At 34.8% G+C, this 20,965-nt stretch overlaps 1 protein-coding gene across 5 annotated transcripts in view; it reads right to left on the bottom strand.

Moving 5' to 3' along the window:
* LOC120777672 (serine/threonine-protein phosphatase rdgC) overlaps window positions 1–20,965 on the bottom strand; it is a 124,917-nt gene that overhangs the window by 73,436 nt on the left and 30,516 nt on the right. The gene's annotated exons all lie outside the window — the stretch shown is intronic.

Here is a 20,965-nt window from a genome sequence, read left to right as displayed (position 1 = left end):
TATCTCGGCGAACCTAGTAAATTTGATGGAATTGCTATTAATCTCTTTGAGTAAATTTGTGGTAAGCTCAAAACGCTTCGTCGATCTATGAGGATCTGATGATCCACTTATAGAGCTTATGGGAAACATCAGAGACAAATATCTGACAAAATGAGATCCACCGATTTTGAATCAACCCTACTACCCAACCTAACCTAAGAAAATAAAAAGTTTTTCCAATGATGGTATAACTCCTGGTGTAAATGCGCTACTAGACCTAAAGAAACGTGTGAATAAGATTAGGTTAGGTTAATTTGGTAGGCTACTAAGCCACGCATAGACCAGTTTGGTCCTTTGCGATACCAGATGGAGTTCACTTGCTAAGTCCAAGAGGAATAAATGTGTGAATAAAGTCACTTTCATTTTTATATATGGAATGTGAAAAACCTAGAATACTTTCACGGTTAGTCACAAAGGAACATGTTACTAATGGCCCTTTCAATCGTTTTATATAAAACGGACTAATCTCTTTTGTTTGAATATGCTTTACAAAGATACCAATTTGACCCTTTTATGTTCGAAAGATGACAATCATTTTTCAGATTTTACAGACTAGTCAGCTCTTTTAATCTAACTAGCTTTTAATTTCAAAACATACATTTTAGACTAATTCATTCACAATTGTACTATATCAAGACCACTCCGGGTATACTCTCATACTAACGCAATTTTTTACTGGGTTTGAAAAGCTTTCTGGCGCTTCAAATAAAATATTTGTTACTAAAGGGTAAAGAATCCAAATATCTAAGTAAAAAAATTATTTTTCTAGACAAAAAAAATTATACTTTATAAAAAGACAGAGGTCGGAGAGAACTTCACCACAAATCAGAATGAAAAATCAATTAAATAATTAGAAAAATAAAGTTTATGCCTAATACTAAAATACTCGAACTATGTATATCCACTTCAAAGCAAGTGAAATAAGTATTCAAATTGAAAAAAAAGTTAAAACGAAAAATTAGTCCTACAAAATTGAAACCTTAAAACAGTGACCGGAATAATATTAAGTACCAACTTTAAGCGTAAATAAAATCAATGTTACCCTAAATTTACACACACAAGCCAAAATCCTTGCCTACAATCACACACACACAAATACCTACAATTTTTACACCATTAACCTAGAAAACAATTCCAGCAACATTTTTGGCGCACCACTTAAAAGTTACCGCGTTAAATAGGGCATAACGGCGCAAGGTATGAATGGTGGAGAAAAATCAATACAACGTAAAACAAGCAAAGCAACGGTATAACAATGAAAATTGTTACAAAATTTCAAAAACATTTGGAGCAAAGGTTTGCTTGTGGGCTTGTGTGTGGCCGGAGCGGATAAGGCAATGCTTTGGGTAATATGGCGCACAAATGTTGAACCGCCGCTTATGCTGCTGGCCGCGTGAAGAGTTTATCGGCGTTTGTAGCGCAGCAGCGAAAACATAGTTGGAAGTTTCGATTTGGCCAAAAGGTGAAATAAGGATTATTAAGTTGGTTGGAACGCACGCAGTGGACGGCTGATAAGCTGAAGCGCGAAAAAGTGTCGAGAATGAAAGCAAAAGTAAAACATTAAGCGCACGCCAACTCATGGCCATAGCAAGCATAAAAGAACTCACGCAAAAGCTACTTTAGTGGCGCGAACAAAGCATGCGTTGAATGGACAGTTGCACACAAAACTAGAACAATTAATGAACGCTACTTAACAGTTAATGTGCCACAGCGTAGTCGAATAAACTTTTTATTTCTATGCGATGAGACACGCCCGTTCAGATCGATGGTCGCGACGGTAGTTGTAGAAAGAAGAACGTTTAACAAGAGGGACGTCTGCTGTCAGCTGTTCAGCTTTCCTGGTGTCACATCCGCAGATAATGCTTAATGGGTTTAGTAAATATTATATTGATATTGATGGAAAGAGCAGAGAATTGGGCATGAGATGCCGCTGTCCAGAACTATTTCTAACTCGTCTTAAATAACTAGTAGCTTCATAGTGCAAGGGACTTGATGAAGTACCAAAATTAGATATCAAGTCACTCTTAAAGTTCGCGAAAAGCCTCGACGTCTTTATGACGAATACTTCATCTCAAATTAAACAGAAACTCCATCTGACCTTGCTAAGCACCAGTAGGTCTATGTACGGCTTGACAGCCAGCCACCAGAACCAAATCTAACCTAGAAACCTTACGCATACTTCTCCGAACGACTGTATCGTTAAATATTCCCTAAACGCCGCTATCCTTCACGCATTCGTTCATTGCGTTGACGGCACGATTCTCGCTTTTTCAACTTCCGGCTAGTTTTTCAGCCGCTAAACGGAAATGCGATTACCATCGGGCGGCCACGGCACATGCCGCGAAACAATTTTTTTAAAAAAAGTTATTTACGGTGCCGGTATGTGTCCTTTTCAACGCACCGGTAGTTAGTCCAAACACATTGCTCCGGATTTAGGTTGTGTTTTGATTGAATGCCTGTCCACCTCCACGCGGCCTCGCCAGTGTGGCGCTGGCCTTATTTTGACATTTACATATTTTCCACATTTTTATTTGTTGGTTGCTGGTTTTTATTCGCTTTCCTGCCAGTTGCAGTTTTATTTTTTCCTTTAACTGCGAACCAAGTACTTTCGGGTAGTGCCATAAATGTGCTCATTATGTTCGCTGTGCGCTGATTAAATGAGCCAAAAATAATTGAAATAAAAAGCGAGAATTTATGCGTGCACATAAATTTGTGTCTGCGTCTGCGTCTCGTTGCAGACACATAAAATACTGCCGTCGTCTTAGAGCGGCCAATCAGCATTTTAAGTGCCTATGTTGAAATTTGATAAACCACTTGACTTCTGATGTAGATTTTTTGACTTGTTTTTCAAGCCACGGCAAACGTGTGGGAGTAGTAGGTGAATCGAAGCCAGTCGAGTCGCCGATGCGCTCATGAACACTGTGTTTCACAGAGCAGAAGTGAAAATTAAACGTCAGTGAACATAACCAAAATTTAATCGGAACAGAGACCTATTTATTATTTTCATAGCAAAAATCCTGTAGTATTTGTATCTTAGACCAGAATGTTTCTGAAATATGTAGTTTGTGAGAATGTTAGATTTTGAAGTAGTAGTAGCTATAAGCTCAGGTTTCTTCGGATTGCTGAAACCCATATAATTTGGATAGATTAGAAGAATTTGGGCGGAGAAGAAGCCAAAATTATGTAGTACAGCATGATCCAAATCTAAGCTATATGGGTTTCAAAAGTCCCAAGGAGGAGGTTCTTAGCAACAAACAAGTTCGCAAATCGATCCATTTTTCAAAGCACGATTCCACTTTAGTCTTTCACAGTATATAACTCTATCTATTCCAAGTTAGAGTATTGTAAGATCTATTTTTCTACTTATATCTAAGTTGTAGTTTCCAATTTTTATAATCAAAATAACTCAAACCCCCAACAAGTTCTAGAGTTTTCGTCCCAAAAGTTGAATACAAAAGGCTCTCATGCTGCTTCTTCTAAAATATGCCTAGATCTCTATGATTAACCGACTCATATTCTGGTTATCAGCACAATGACACGCACTCGCTAAAACCTACCAACGTGTATAACCAACGGCAATACCCACGTCAACAACAATAGCAATCATCGCGCTCGTGTCAATGCACCTATCGCGTTGGGTAACAAACTCATCAATTCATCAACCAGCTAACTGACCAAAAAGCCAATAAGCCACAGGCATTGTCATTGTCAACGCCATGGACGTCAACAGCGCCCACAGAAATAGTGGAGCACCGCAACGGCTAATGACTTTATCACCCATTACCATAGTTACGTTCAATTAAGTTAAATAAGCGCTAATGCTACCAGAGCAGCGGCTGCATTTGAGTGATAGTCGGATGCACGAGAGCTCGAGCAAAGACGTTATAATCAGAGCTTTGCGGATGCGTTATGAGCATTAGGTATATCTGTGCTGTCGACTGCCGACTGACGTTGTAATTGTTTGTGCGTTAATTGTTGTCACGCGCACGGGAGAGCCAACAACACCAACTGGCGTATGCCAAAGTCAACACTCGAAGCTTAGTTAAACACTCGCTGACTGCGGCATTTAAGCGCTCGTGAATAGCTGGTACAAGCTCAGCTAAGTACATGTGGCAGATTGCATGAGCTAAGCTGCTGGAGTTAGTATTTAAGCGGCTCGCAGTTATTGTAATCATATAATTTATTACATTCAAGGGACGTTAGTGACCTGGTGTGAGTAGAAAGAACATAAAAAACAAGAAAAAAACCTGTAGTTCGACTGTACCGAAACTATAATACCCTGCAGGATGTAATACTTAGTGGCAAGTTAGTGTATAAATAGGCTATGTTAGGTTACACTGGCTGGTTTTATGCCATACAAAGAGCTACTACCTGGTCCTTAGTAATGCCAGATGGAGGTTTAATTATACGAGCTGTAGGCAAGACGTCAATGCTTTTTGCGAAGTTTAATAGACACTCGATATCTACTTCTGATTCTCCCTCCAGACCCGTTAACTGTGAAGCACTCAAATATCTTAAGCGAGTTCTAAATAAAGCCGACCATAAGCAGAAGAGGTGCTCCAGCGACTCTCACATGGCTACTTCTCTGCACTTTCTACATACATCTGTCATCGTTAATAATGCCTTGCTTGCGTATTTCCTGAGCTTGACTGGTAGTCTAACGAAAGGCAAATAGGCGCCTTTGTGACCCGGAACCCCGTATATATGTATGTAGCTACTTTTCGGCAGCCACTATATGTACTGCCTTGACGCAGGAGATGTTGGATTCATAACTGCTGAAGGTTTATGGTTATGACGTGGAAACCAAAGCTCAATTATCTCAATGGAAGCTGTCGCATGAGCCAAGACAAGCACTAAGCCGAATACGAAAGTTTTGTTAATGGTTTTTTTTTTCGATTTCGCGGACGCCGTGGATCATGAGTTCTTGCCAAAGGGACTGTGACTTTTTTTGACCCCTAAATTGAAAAGCCCATTAAAAGACGACACTCCGCTACGATTGAGGATATAAAAACTCTATCGAAGAAGGGTTCAACAAGATCAAAAAAAGTGTTTGAGAATTGGGAAAACCGCTGGCAGAAGTGAAATATATCTGGGAGCGATTCAGCGAATTAAGAGACAGCGGCTACGCTGGCTGGGTCATGTCGTCCGAATGGATAAAAACACTTCGGCTCTGAGGGTATTTGACGCAGTATCCGCCGGGGAAAGCAGAGGAAGGGGAAAACTTTTATTCCGTTTAAAAGACCGGGTGGAGAAGGACCTGGCTACCCTTGGCATCTCCAATTGGCGTCGAACAGCGAAAAGGAAGACCGACTGGCCAATAAAGAAGAAGAAGAAGGGGACAAAATAGATATTCATGAATAAATAAACACTATATAAAGTAGTGGAAAATTCGCGTTACTTTTTGAACATACCCCGTACTTTTGATTGCCTAGCCAACAACAAGCCGCGAATATGCAGAATAGCAGTTCCTGCCACAAAAATTGGTATTTGAATTCCGACAGGCTTAATTGCTTTTTTAATTAATTCCGACATTTGCGATTATTTCGATGCAAAATTTAGAGGTGACACATAGCCGATTACAAGCCGCCTAAATAGGAATACACATGTGCAAACACGACAATACAAGCACATTTGTACGTTAAATATAGACATATACGATGATATTATGCCAGAACACACGTGGAGATTCCAAGCAGTGAGCTCATTTAACTAAATGTGAAGGCAAAGCCATACATACAAACTAAACATACACATACACGCTTTTGTGAGCGGAAAACGACAAAGTACAATGTAAATTTATAAGCATACTAACGACATTCAACTAGGTTACCGTTAGGTATATATTTATGCCTATTTGATGGGTGAGAAAATCAAATTTCCGAAATACATTAAATGTGCAAGTTTTTTATGGCCACTCACGCCGACATAGTGCATGCGTGAATGTGAAATTAAAGACAGGTACACACAGGCACTCACAGAGCGCCACACGTAACGTAACGCCGACAGCTGATAGCCTGCTAACGTCTTTAAGATGCCTAATTTAAATTACATAGAAAAGGTAAAGCAAGCAACTGCTGAGCAGCTAATGGCAAAAGCATTTAAGAGCGCTTTGGCACCAAACGTGGAAAATGTTGCAGCGGACTAGGTTAAGCACCTGACGCAAGTAATGCTTGAGACGTTGATGGTTGCTGTAATACACACATACATATGGAAGGTGATTAGAAGCTGACGCACGAAAAGTGTGAGTGTGTAATTTCACTCATCTGAGTGCTTTCTGAAGTAAGTATGTGTGAGTTCAGTATGTTTACGCATACTGCTTTTCGAACACTGCTTAAATTAACGGTACAAATGGTGCGGCTGCGTGTGTTGGTATATTAAGTACCAGACGCGTGCTAATGAAAGTGATTTACGCTTACCTATATAAGTCTGAGGAGCGTTAATGCGTATTATTGAACGCATAAATGCCTGCCACACCACACAGTTTTGCTTAATTAAGGTTTTTACTTTTATAGAATAGCTGAGAGATGCTTGCGTGCGTGTACTAATTATATTTTGAGACATTAAAGCGCAGAAGCGCGCTATAGAAAATGTTCATATTTAGGTGATGCCGAATAGGTGAGTCTTATGTGTATAATTTGATATTACGGTAATGATCTCAGTTATTGGATGTGGTGTGCATATCAGAAGTTATCATTTTTAATGTAGTCTGTGCAGCAGTCAATGTGACTTCAATCTTCGTTTGCCGTGTTTTGTCGCTATCTCTATATCTCTGTATGTAGATTAATGAGCTAGCACTACTTAGTATGTTCTTTCAGTGCATTCGGATATCAGTAGAAATAGTTAAAGTAGTATTTATTGTAAATCTTGAACACGGCTTGGATTTCAATTTATTAGATTGTTGATGTTGTCTGCTAATATTGTATGATTTAAATTCATAATAGTATATACACCTCTTTGGCCAAATTATATGTCATTTTGTAACTTAACAGTATTATCTCTGCCAATATGTGATTATATAACATTAATATGTATGTATGTTATATGTATAATATATGATACTGTAACGTTATTATTACATATACACTTTTGGTAAATATTTCTCTGTTAATTCATGATTCTGTAAACTATTATTACTGGCAAAATTCAAGACTAACATTTCTCTGTAATAAATTATATACATTAAATGAGTATGTGAGTTAACATTACATGCAATATTTTTGCAAACATTTCACTGCCAATTCATGATTCTGAAATATGTACAAGCAAAATACAAGGCTAACATTTCTCTGTAATACACGATACTGTAAATTAGTTTATATGATATTTTTGAATTTAATAGTACAAATAGCCGTCTAGCACGAAATTTCTCTATCAATCTATGATTAAGTAACTGAAGGGTTACACATTTGTTTAATGTAAGTTAAAAAACATTATAATAAAATTATTAAATTCATTAGGCGAAATTTTAAATCTAAGAATTTTTGCTGTTAATGTTTTGAATCTTGTAAATTGTACTTATAGTGACTCTGTAAGCACTCAAAGCTAACATTTCGCTGTTAAGGAGCACACCTAGTGTGACAGCATAAAAAAACGTAAAATTTTGTGAAAAACCACTTTATAGATTGTAGAAATTTTCAGGGTATATACATATGTACATATATAGAATAAATAGTGAAATTTTTGAAAAAATAAATTAAATATTTTTGCAAGTTATACGAGGTTTTCGACGTCGTTAAGAAAAAAGTTACGCCACTGTTGCAGTGATTCCGGCTTTCTACATGGATGAAATCTAAAAATAAAAACTTCTCTTTAAACTAGAAGATATCCTCCGTAAACACGAAAAATAATTTTTTTTTTTAAATTTCGTATTAAAAGTTGAAGTTTTCTTCAAATTTTGGTTTTAGCGGCTGCGGTTTAACTGGCTGGAACTCAAAAATTATTTGAGCTTTCTATTTTCCAACAAACGACTCACAGCTCACAACATTAATGTATATGCCTACGCATTGATTTATATACCAATAATTTAGTAATATGTGCAGTTATAATACCACGGCAGATATATTTAAGGCAGATTTTCACAATAGCATACAAATTAAATTAGTGGGATCCAAAGCATGCTAGTTAAACCCAAATGACAAGCACTTAATGCTATTCAGTGAATATTAATTGAAATGGGCACCGAAATGCAAATAATCTGTTAATTAAATTTATGTTTCCGCTGGTTAATTACAAATTTTATTAGACAAAACCATATAAAGCAATGCACAACAACATTTCATTGTGTGGTTTGGCACAAAATTACCAAAACTTATTCAACAAGCTGGTTTTGAAGTGCTGCAACGAATTTTAAGTAGAGACTTATACGCCACGGCGTATGCGCAACATTTTCGCTTTTCATACTTTTCATAGAATTTTTGCAATTTTTATTGTATAAATGCACATTGTTAGCCTTTTACAGTTAGTAAATGTTAGTTTTAGTTCAATTATATGTAATTGAATACAATTTAGAAATAATCACAATATTTTTGGTTCGTGAAATTTTGCGCTAAATTTACTCTTGCGCTTAATTGCGAAACAATGGGAACAGTTAAGAGCCAACAATTAATTATTATAATATTACAAAGAGCTGTATATGAAAAATAAAATATATTGTTTTTTATCATAAAGCAGGAATTGACAAATAACTGCTACGAAAAGCATTAATACGCCTGCAACGCATTACAACTGAATTATGCACGTTTTTACCGAAGCATCTCAAGCATTGCAGTAAAATATTCTGCAAAGAATATACAAGAGTGTCATCAAATATTTAATACAAACACGAAAACGTTGAAATTACATTTGTGACAAAGCTTGATCAAATTCGTAACGGATGCGTTCGGACCGACATCAGCAGATATTTATTTTTGTAGTAGCGTTATTACTCACGCGGCATATAAAATGCTCGTATGTACAACACACGCAAGCAATTAAATTGACTGATTGTGTAAATAATAATAAATGGGATATGTCTACGCGCAACTATACACCCGCATCAGCAATAACTGTGAACACCAGTAAATATTTTGAGATGTATACGAAGCATACAAAATTGGACTGATCAAAATCAGGAAAAACTTTTGTATTTGTCTAGATATATTCACGAAATTTGGCAGACATTATTGTCTAAAGCAAAGCTACGTTATTTATATAGATTGTTCAGATTGGACAACTATAACTTATAGCTTCCGTATAACGTATAGCTTTCGTACAAAGTGACCGATCAAATTGAAGGTAAAGAGCATCTTCTGCCATTTTATGCTACAAGAAATACACTTGTGAAGGGTATTTGTTTTCGGTAGCTAAAACTAACGATTCTCCTTTTTTATTGTTCTTGATTTTTGCTTTTTAAAAAATTATTAAAATGATTTTTGTTCACTCAAAACCAATAAAAAATATCTTTTTATTATCCTCTTTTAAAAGTTTTTGGTGTCAAAACCATATTTTAAGCGTACAAATATATTTAATGTATGTAATTATACGCCTGAATGTAGGCAACAACTTTTTCAAAATAATAGAAAATCACCTTTTTCAACCATTTCATGTAAAATTCTTCATTTTTGTTTGTTTTCCAGAATTAAAGCTTTTATTTTAGAGACTTTTCATCACTATTTTATAATTTGAAGTGTTTAAACAACAGCCTAATGGATGCAAATATTCTCTAAAAGTTTTAATCCTGTCATTTTGATTTCAAATATAACCTTGCATACATTTAGGCTAAAGTTAACTACTTTTTACAAACAAAGCAAGCTAATTCCAGGAAAAACTTTAGGATGCATAAAAAATAAGGAAAATTTTTATTTTGAAGTTAAATTCCAGACACAACAAAAAATTTCTTAGACCCAAATGCTAGAAATTTACTTCAAAACTCGGCTTCAAATTTTAGTTGGGATTTTGTATTAATATATTTTTTTGGTTTTGAGCAAGAGTTGCGCATTTCGGGTTTATTTAGTGTGCACACACGCACTCAAGTGTATTTACGTATATATGTATCACAATACATACATATATACATGCATAGGCGTACTAAAATGGATCTCAGTGTACTCAAGGCCGTTTGCGACCAAGTAAATTATGCAATGTGATTAAGCCAAGGCTTTTCACAACAAAAAGCTATAAAACCAAACAAAAAATACAAAAAATAATAACAAAATCAGCATTAAATCAACACGCTTAACGTAAAATTCTTGGCCGATGATGAACTACATGCTTTGCAGTGAGACACAACTATTAATTTTCTTTCAAGTTTTGGTTTTCTACTTTAATTCAGCTTATATACTTTATATATAATACCACAAGTAGTCTAGGTTGGCGGGGAAATTACACACAAGACCAAAAATGGCAGTAAAATGTCAAAAGTTCAAACAATAAAAGCGGAAATTAACTGCTTGATGTTGCGTAATTGTTATGCAGTGGCAAAGTGGTGCTGGAGCGGCGACTTTAACTACATGCGAAGGTCAGAATACATATATACAAGCGACACATGTGTGCTAATATACACTAAGCAATTACTCAATTCCATAGGGATTGAGGCTCGTTGGGTTCAAGTTCACCCACACGCTCTTGCCTGCCATTTACCATTTCGCTCTGCCGCAGTTTTTCTATTGGTATTTGTGTAATAAACCCACTTCCGAGCGCTTTTTGGCAAACGTCCACAAGTGCTTCCGCTTCTACACGCGTGCTGCTGCCTCGCGGTTGTCTATAGCGCTGCCCAAATCAAGCGCTCGCACACTGAAATACATACAACATATATACACATGTGTTAGACGCTTGCTTTTGGCTGCCCGTTGTAGCCAGCAAACCTCGATCTCCGTTTCCTTGAGGACCCATTTCAAGGATGTAGCATGACAAATGCCAAATGCCTTTATGGCTTTACCATACTCATCACAACATTGTTGCTGAACCCACGGTGGCTACTGTAGGCGTAGTTACAGCCTCGCTTGCGCGCACACATTCTTCAAATCAACTGCTGTGGTAGGTCAGTGTTATGCTGGTGTACTGCTATTTGACCTGCAGACAAGCGGCGACTCTTCATACGAGTTAGTCACATATAACATCGGCATGTCTATATATATATACATATGTACATATTTTTGAGGTTGCTGTGTGTGTATCTTAAAATTAAACTTCAAAGCAACTGGCAATTTCCGTTGGCTCTCAGTGGGATTAAATTCTTGCGAAAAGTTTATGTCAAATTTTCTTTTCATTATAAGATAACAGTGCTATTTATTTGACAATCAAAAAGCAAAGTGGTGAAAAAACTCCTTATTGTGTTAACAAGCTCAACGTAAAAGCAAAAACGAAACATTTTTGAAAATAAATTTAAAGATAGAACTGTATTTAAGATGACGAAGTGTCAAAAAATGCAACTAAAGTACTTATAGTATTTTGGCAAATCGCCTAAAAGTAGGCTATCTCTGTGAATACCAGCATTTAATACATGTTTATAAGAAGGACGAAATCTGAAACTGAAAGTACTGTTTCGCCAATGTCACAAGTAAGCGAAAACCATGGCCAAAATCCATGAATTGGACTTCGAATTGCTTCCGCAGCCCCCGTATTCTAGAGATCGGACCCCCAGCGACCATTTCCTGCCCTCAATGAAGAAAAGAATGCTCCCTGGCAAAAAAAATTTCGTCGAATGAAGAAGTGATCACCAAAACTGAGGCCTATTTTGAAGTAAAAGACAAATCGTACTACAAAAATTTTGTCGAAAAGCTGAAGGGTCGCTTTAATCGGGATATTACTTTTGAAGGGAATAAACGAAACGAATTTTTCCAAAAAAAATGTGTTTTACTATGTATGTATGTAGGTACATTATGGTATGTTTAAAAATACATCATTCATTCATCAAGCATGCCATAATCGACTTGTTAAACTACTATACTGCGCTATCAAAGCAACTAAATTATATACTGCACCCATTATTTTCATATGAGTTAGCCAACAATAAAAAATTTTGCTACTCTGGAAACTAATAAAATATTACTGAGTATTTAAGCGCCACCAGCGGCATTTTAAGCCAGTAGATTAAACTTTAATTTTCAAATATTTTTTCCTTAACTTTTTATTTAATATTTTTAATTTGCATGCACACTACATATGTTAGTAGTTTTTCAATTTCCCCCAAATTGGCTGCGAGCCAACAAACATGCGCGTAGCTGCTTGTGCGAAATTTGCTGTGCAAATAAACTGTGAAGCTCTTTGAAAATGCAGAAAAATGTGGAAAAATTAAAAACTAAGCATATGCATATTCCACACTATATATAGAGTTTATTATACGTGGATATGTATATAATATACATGCATATTTAACATAGAATGCTATGTGAGTGAGTAAACAGCATTTTAAAATATTACTCATACGCGACGTATGACCGCCTGTTGCGGTTTCAGACAAGTTCACTTACAATGTGTGTATATTAGAGTGGGTCGAAAACAATTTACTGTCTTAAAAATGGTCTCCTATTTTTTAATTTTTTTAAATTTAATTTAATTTTTTTTTAATTTTTCTTTTTAATTTTTTTGTTAATTTTTTTATTTAATTTTATAAAAATTTTTTTTATATTTTTTTTTAGTTCTTTTTTCTAATTTTTTTAATATTCTTTATAATTTTTTCACTCGCGTTTGAGGATGGATATGGCGTAAACGTTTAACTTACTTAATCGATAAATTATACAGACCCTTTTAGTTGAGCACCAAAAAAATTATCTCTTGTTTTCTTTTTAAATTTTAAATTTTTTTTTAAATTTTTTTAATTTTAATTTTTTTTTTAATTTCTTTTAAATTTTTTTTTTACTTTTTTTTAATTGTTTTAAATTTTTTTGATATATTTTGTATTATTTTTTTCATTGGTGTTAGACGTTGGATTATAACTTAATCGATAAATTATACAGACTACTTTACTTAAACACTGAATTTCCTACAAAACTTAAATTTGTGAAATAATTCTTTTTTTCATTGAGTTATCAAATTCATAAAAAAAAGTTACATTAAAATGATAAAATTTACGATGATAATATCTTTTAAACAGTTTGGTTTAGAAAAAAATCGTAGGAGACCATTTTGTAGCACGTTCTGCTTTCTACAAAATCTCTAAGACGATATATTTTTTCAAGTAGTTGTAGGTGAGATATGAGTTTTTCTATCTCTTAAAAAGTAAAAAATAGAAAACTGTAAGGCGAAAGACCTTTCCGCTCAATAAAACGCTCATATTTACATGTAAAAAATTTCTTAAAGGTGTCTAAGAATATATTTTTCAAAGCACCAAGCGAAGAAAAATCGTGTTTTTTAATATATCCTAATATCCATGCATATTATATATAAACACACACATTTGTATGTTGAATAACTCGATTTAAATTAAATTCATTTTATTTGCTTCTTTTTCAAAACAAAAACTAATAAGCATGCAAATGCACGTTTTGCATACATATGTACGCAGGCACATGCGTATCTATTCACATATGTGACAATATGTGCCTGTTTAAAATGCAATATATATATTTTACTTTGCAGCTTTCTTCTACACTACTTTGCATATTCTCAGATGTCTTCACTAAGCTTTGTGTCAATAAGCATAGGAATTTCGCATATATTTTCAGTTTGGACGACGTGTGTGCGCATAAATTATTTAAACTATTTCTTCTGATTTTCTATTGAAGCTATTTTTCTTGATTTATCTTGAGCATGAAAGTTCGGTTAAACTGTGGCAGATGTTAAAAATTTACTTCAGCAGACGTGCAGAATTGGTGCAAGAAAAGCATATATAAATGATGTCGAAAATTGGAAAACAAAGCTGTTGTTTAACTTTTTCTTTTCTACAGGATTAAAGCTATACATATAATTTAATAAAATTTAAAATTGTGAAGAAAAATGTTGTGCGAAGTAAGTAAAAGTAAATACTTGCAAAAAAGTATTGTTGTTGCTGTAACAGCAGCAAGATATAGCTAAATTTAGGAATGAGCTCTCGTGACAGATTTTTTATGATTTGCCAGCAACTTTTCAGGTAAGCTCAACCGAGCCGCTAGCGCTGTACTAAAGAGGATACTTGTCTTTTTGTCTTGTTGGTGTTGTAACGTTTATCCAGTCCCTATCTTTGCGTCCCTTTTCCTCCGCTAATACCAGCTGATATTGCTTACTATAGTTTCGGTGCCAGAGACATAGGCTCTACTTTCATCGTGGTCAGAAACAATGTCTCACGTTCTAAGCGGTAATATTGATAGCGAGAGCGGGGCTTTTATTTGATTAGAAACTGCTTCCTGGTTAGTATTCTAAGAATTATTTTACATAACAACAAAAATAATTTTTTCATATTATAATACATTTGTAGATATGACATAACTTTCCGAAGAATTGCTGCTATTGGGGAAATCTTTTTCTATAACTTCTAGAATTTGCCTTCCTGATTTATAAATATGTAGATCTTAAAAGCTCGTAAAATTCATAAAATATCAGAGTTGAAAGTTACCGATAGATGACACTGTTGCTGATTTCGTTTTTAACCGATATTTTTAAGAGTTATAAGTATAATTAAGTAAACAAAAACATACTTTAAACCAAATAAATTTTCAGCCAAAGTACGATATTTTGTTGCTGGCGTTAATTAGATTTGAAATTTTTTCTTCATTGAGCTTTTGTACAGATTCAGTAGTGGTCTGTGCTCTCAAAATTCCAATCATAACACTGGCCAGTTTTTTCCAAATTGTACTAGATCAACCGCACGAACTTATTTATAACCTTTCAAGAATTTAAAAATACTGAAAATAATATACCAAACTATTTACCATAAAGTAAGCTTTGAAACACTAACAATATTCATAATTTGTTGTGCACTCAACCGTTAACGCGCATCCCTCTCGTGTTACAATTTTGCTATTTTTTATTTTTTTTTTAATTCAAATTCATTGTGTTCACTAGTCGATTTTCAATTTCAACGCCCACACGTGCACTGGTATGGAAACTTAATTCCCAACCAAATCTAAAATAACAACTCAATGCAGTTAGTTAACCACATGCGGGGCTCTGCGAGCGCGAGTATGTGCCATATGTATGCATGCATGTGTGTTAGGCGTCTGGCTGTGTGGTTGTTGTGAGCGCATAAAAGCGTACAGGTTAGGTGTATCACTATGTGCTTGCTTTGCACCTTTGTTTCTGCGCCAATCGCCAATTACTCCGGAGGGCATTAGTCCACTTCAACTAATAATGTGAGCAAAACGAACGAGAAAGCTCGCAGCAACTTGCATAATAAATTGCAAACTTGTTGCTGAAAAGTTCGTTTGTCAAAACTTTATTACAAATGTCGGTGGCGCAGTTAAATGTGTCAGAGTATATGATATGGGCATATATGTATGTATTTAGCGGCATATGTAGTTGCGTGTGCCACAACGCGTATTTGATAGTATTTTGGGTACAGATACGCCACACTTTAACACATATGTAACAGTGTTGGCATATTTTCGAAACAATTGTTTCGATTTACTTTTCTACGTATGTATGTATATTAAGGTGGTTCAATAGAAACTTATATTTTTTTGGCTTAATACTCTGAAAAAAGGTTCATAGACACCTATAAGAAAATTTCTACAAATATCAGTCTAACTGTAAGGGAAAGCTCCACCGCCTTAAATTTCTCTATATTTTCATATTATCAGACAAAAAATTCAAATCTCGCTTCCAACAACTTGAAGATGTATCTCGTTTCATAGATAGGAATTCGAATGCTAATATAGACCTAACCGTTCAAAAGATATTAACGGTTCATGTTTAATTATGTTAAAGCAATTTTTTTTTTAGTTTTATAACTCAACGAAAAAAAATCATTAGAAATGAGGAAGCTTATGGCTTTTCAGGAAATCAACTACTTTATATGGTCACATATAATCTTTTAATATTGTTAATAAAAAATTTAAATTTTTTTTGACCCACCCTAATGTATAAAAAAGTATACATTTGTAAGTGCGGATTCATTGATCCACCGTATTCCAGACTGCCTTGACCTATGCTGTTTTGCTATTTTCTGCTCTGCTACCATATACCATTTGCCAGTAGTGTCTTTTAATTCTTTTACCAATTTCACCCTTCAATTTTTAATGCCCTGAGTAGGGTTCGCAGTGACAGTGATTCCCTTTGTTAGCAGCTCATGTCAGCGACTTTGTTGGCCTGCAAAAATGTCTGGTCATTTATTTATGTCTCAATACTTTCTGGCTCAGCGTGTCTGCATTCTAGTATTTCCTCCGTCTTTCTCAAAGTGAAAAAGTGTCACTTCGGCAGGAATTTGTATTTATAGCAATGAATTTCAAATTATATAATATTACATTAAAATTTGAAAATACTTCATTTAAGAATGGGTTGGTAAGGTTCAAATTTCACTTATTTGAGGCTTAAGCCTTTTTTTAATTCAAAATACTTTCGAAGATTTGACTTAATTTTCCAAAGTGTTACTGCTATTGGGGATCTTGAGTGTTCCGATAGATGTCGCTGGTACTAATATTTTTTAGACTACGTAAAATTCATAAAATATCCGAGTTGAAAGTTTCCAATAGATGTCGCTGTTACTAATTTCTTTAAACTGATATTTTTAATGATTTTTTTATGAAACGTGTGTAGTATTGAGTATACACAAAATTTTCTTTAAACCAAAAAAAAATTCAATGCGAAATAGTGTCCACTTTTGATGCTGGACTTAATTAATTTTTTGCATTGACCTTTCGCAAAGATTCAAGATTATTTTCATTTTCATTTTTTAATTTATACTTTATTTAACATGTTTCTTCATTTTACAAATATTTCTAGCGATGGATTGAGTATTTGTGGCAATGTCAATTTTTGTAAAAAAACTTCTAAACTCTAAGTGACATGATTTTCAGTAATCGTGCTGAGAAAACATTTTCATTTAATATTTTTCTGCGAAAGAGTTGGTACAAGCTCTTCTTTAGCTTTCTCTCGTCATGCTTGAAAAGCTAAAGCTAAACAAATCTAACCATATCCTAAACAACTATTGTAACGTTTCAACATCCTTAGGATAGATATTCCTTACTCTCATTCAACGACTTCTAAGCAAATTAGAGAAGAATTTTCTTTACAAATTATATAGTCTTTAGAGAACACTTCCCAACATAGTGTTATCGCGAAAATAATCAATTGCAAATGAAAAAGGCAAGTAAAACCCTTATTTTTCCTCGGCACCAACTTCCACGAAAGAAATGTGCCATAAACTACAAACACTTCACTCGTACGCAAACAGTCGATAAGCTAACTTTACCCTCGCATTCACCTATATACTTTCACACTCCGCTCACCAATACTGCCTGATGAAATTTTACAATTTAACAATAATTTCCCGACGTCAAAAATGTCAGCGGGTGTAATTTCGCTTTTATTATTTTATATTGCTTGGTTTGGTTGCTTTGTTTTTGTTGTTCTGCTGGCAAATGACGAAAACTTTTAAAGCACTCAATTTTCATATGCATCAGTTTATTTATTACACTTTAACACCGTTGTCATTACGCCAAATTGACTGTCATAATTCAATTATGTTCACGAATGTGTGTGCTTGTGTGTGTGTGTGGTGCTTGTGAAGTGAAAATTCGCTAAAAGATTTTACAGTAAATTGCAAAAATTGCTCAAATTACATTTTCAACTTTCCCGCAGCCACATAGTTATATAAAAGAAGGAGCAGAAAGAAGCAGTAAGAAGAGGAGCAACTGAAGGCAGTGGAATTGCATTTCGAACTTTGCTGGCGTTTTTCGCAAAAGCTTGCTCAGCAAGAAATTCTACTTAGTGGAGGTGGCAAATATACATATAAAGCAGACGCCCCGGAAGCAGTGGCAAGGCTGGAGCACTGACAGCTGCGCTTGTGAAACCCCACAGTTAACATTTTCCCTACCGCCGCTAAAAGTATGCTTCTAACTTCAAAAAAAGTCGGTTTTTTACTCCCTTTTTAGCAGAGGTTATGTTTGCTTTGAATATCTCGAGGGAAGTGATACAAAATGTATTGAAATATACTTATTATTGTTGCAGCTTCTGAACAACATAACCACATTGTAAAATGTTTAGTCGTCCTACGGAAAAGGGGGCGAAAGAAACAGACGCCTCCACAAAGTATGCAACAAAGAATTGCAGGAAAGATTGCTTGTGGCAAAAGTAAGGTTAGAGAAATGTTTGTGAAGCAGCAAAATTGAAAATGGACAAATAAGCGCAACAACAGCACAAAATACATAAAATAAGGTATAAGTTAAAAAGGAATTAAGCAAGGAAAAGTGAATTGAAAAAAAATAATAACAACTGCAGAATTATTGTACAATTTTTTGTCCTGCCTAAAGTCTTGAAGAGCTTTGCAAAAATCTAAGTAATATCTTAAGGATGTAAGCCGCTTTCAAGCTGATGCCGACGCCTTAACACATGTCCTACTAAGCCGCGTCGGGTGAAAAAATTACATGCGATTGCTTAAATGGTTTGTATTTGAGAACTGGTGTGTTTGACGATAAAGGAGACAGTCCCTTATTCAACTTCACATGTACACTTGGTCGTGTGTGCTTAACACTTTATAATATCTAAAAATGTTTTTATGTAGCTGTTTATTAAATAAAGTCTTGTATAGGTAAGTGGGATATAGTGTCTATAAATAAATATTTGAGGCTGATGGTAACAGCGCGTAAAATTTAAGAGAAAAACTGCAAAATATATGATCTTCCAAAAATAATTCTAGAAAAAAAATTAAACAAAGAAGTTCAATTAAATTTTGTATGGAATCAAATTTCTAGTGCCGAAACGGTGAGAATGTTGGAAAATGCTTTCAGCGATAATTGTTTGTGACGAGTAAATGCTTTTGATTGGTACAAAATATTCAAAAAGGATCAAGAACGCGTTGATGACGAACCACGTACAGGACGGCCATCAACATCAACTGGTGATCAACACGTCAATAAAATTAAAGGAGGTGCTTAAGAATCGACGATTGACAGTCAAAGATCTTACTGGCATCGTAGGAATATCGGAAGGATCAGTGAAAACCATTTTGAAAGTTCATTTGGACCTAAGAAAACTGAAAGCACGATTGGTTCCAAAATAACTAACGTCTGTGAGACAATAATTTCCGACTACCAGGATGGCATGAAACGTATCATTACCGACGATGAATCTTGTATCTATGCTTACGACCCGATATTGTGGCAAAGGTGAACAGAAGGGGAAAAAACAACGAGAAAAAAGGTCAGAAATCAAGGTTATGTTGACGGTTTGTCAAATTTCAAACAATATCATGCTGCAACCACCGTATTCGTCTAACGTGACTTATGGCTATTCAGCAAACTCAAACGAACGGGGAAACCGTTTTGAATCTATGGAAGACGCTTGCTTTTGGGTGTTACAAACTTAAGGGGTTACGTGGGTTTACGAGTTTCAAAAAATAGATTTTTTTATTGTCTTATTAATTCTACAACACCTCTTGAATATCGTCCTAAATTTTCATGTTGGGCCGAGTAATAGTTTCGGAGATACAGGCTGCTCGAACATGTGTATTTGAAGTCGGTTGGCAAGATTTCTCGAACTACTCAACCGATCTTCATGAAATTTTACACAGGTCTTTGAGTCACTTCAGATAATCCTGTAAGCATACAAGTTTAAAATATTTTTTTTTTCAAAATTTCAGAATTTCTTTGTTAATAGTGTATGTTTGTAAAAATAAAAAATCTAATAAAATATTTAATTTTTTATATGAGAAAAAAATTGTTGAAAAAAAGGTTGCTTTGTACCCAAGGAAACCCACGTAACCCCTTAATTTACCCTGTTCATGCCTTAATCAGCATAAAATTGTTAAAAATCATAATACAATTCTACTGCTTTCACCGTTATCGCAAGCATTTCTATAGTTAATCTAAACAGCTTTTTGTTGCCAACGTTTTACACTCCTATTTAATTCGTGCAGCCACTATGCGCTCAGCCTAAGCGCTCCTTGGCAATAATTATTGCGAAAACAAATCGGAAATAACAACAAAAACTAATCCGACACTGCTAACACAAATTAAATAAATTATTTGTGATTTGCAATAATATCATTATTGCATTAGCAGGTTTAGGCGCCTGAATGTAGGCAGCAAATATGCCAGCAAGTCAATACAGACAAACCAAAACTCATTAGCAAATTATTGAAAAATTATTGGCAAATTAATAATTAAATAAATGGCGCTAACTACGCAAGTATTTAAAGCAATTTAAACTTTAAGCATACCAATTTTTTCAACAATGCCAAATATTAACGAAGCCCGCACACACACACAAGCATATGCGCGCCTTGCGTGATTAAATGCCGATTCAATCGAGCGTTAAATTAATGCACGTGTGCAATGCAGTTTTTGTTTGGCAAACAAATTTGATGAATTTCATGCGCAATTTGACTGTATTTAATGAAGGAAATAATTCACGCATACACAGACAGCACATAAATTATGTATACACATGGTTTATACACTTGTTTTGTATGTGTGTGTGTTCAAAGGATTTCTTCAAAAGGCCAATTAAAGGCATGTATTCACAGAAAAGTCGTTTAACACATACATATTCGAGTTTATGCGTGCATATGTGTGTAGGCTTTATGTTAACTTTGTAAATATACATAAGTACTCAAGAATTTTCCATGAAAGCTGTTAACCAACCACTTTAAATATAATAAAATTATTCACATTTGTGCGTCTTTGAAGCGCTGTATGCCGTTTAATGCCAGCCGAAGCAACAAAATTCAATAACTCCAACCGCTTGTACGCACACTTATACCACCGAGTGTATTGATCTGTTACAATCGCTTTATAACGGCCCATTAAAAATGTAACAACGATAAAGCCGCTCAATTGCTGTCAAGTGTTTGTGCGCTTTTTTGAGAAATTCACTC

This window comes from Bactrocera tryoni, chromosome 5 (assembly GCF_016617805.1).
Source record: "Bactrocera tryoni isolate S06 chromosome 5, CSIRO_BtryS06_freeze2, whole genome shotgun sequence".
Classification (NCBI taxonomy): domain Eukaryota; kingdom Metazoa; phylum Arthropoda; class Insecta; order Diptera; family Tephritidae; genus Bactrocera; species Bactrocera tryoni.
This window is presented reverse-complemented; position numbering and strand designations above follow the sequence as displayed.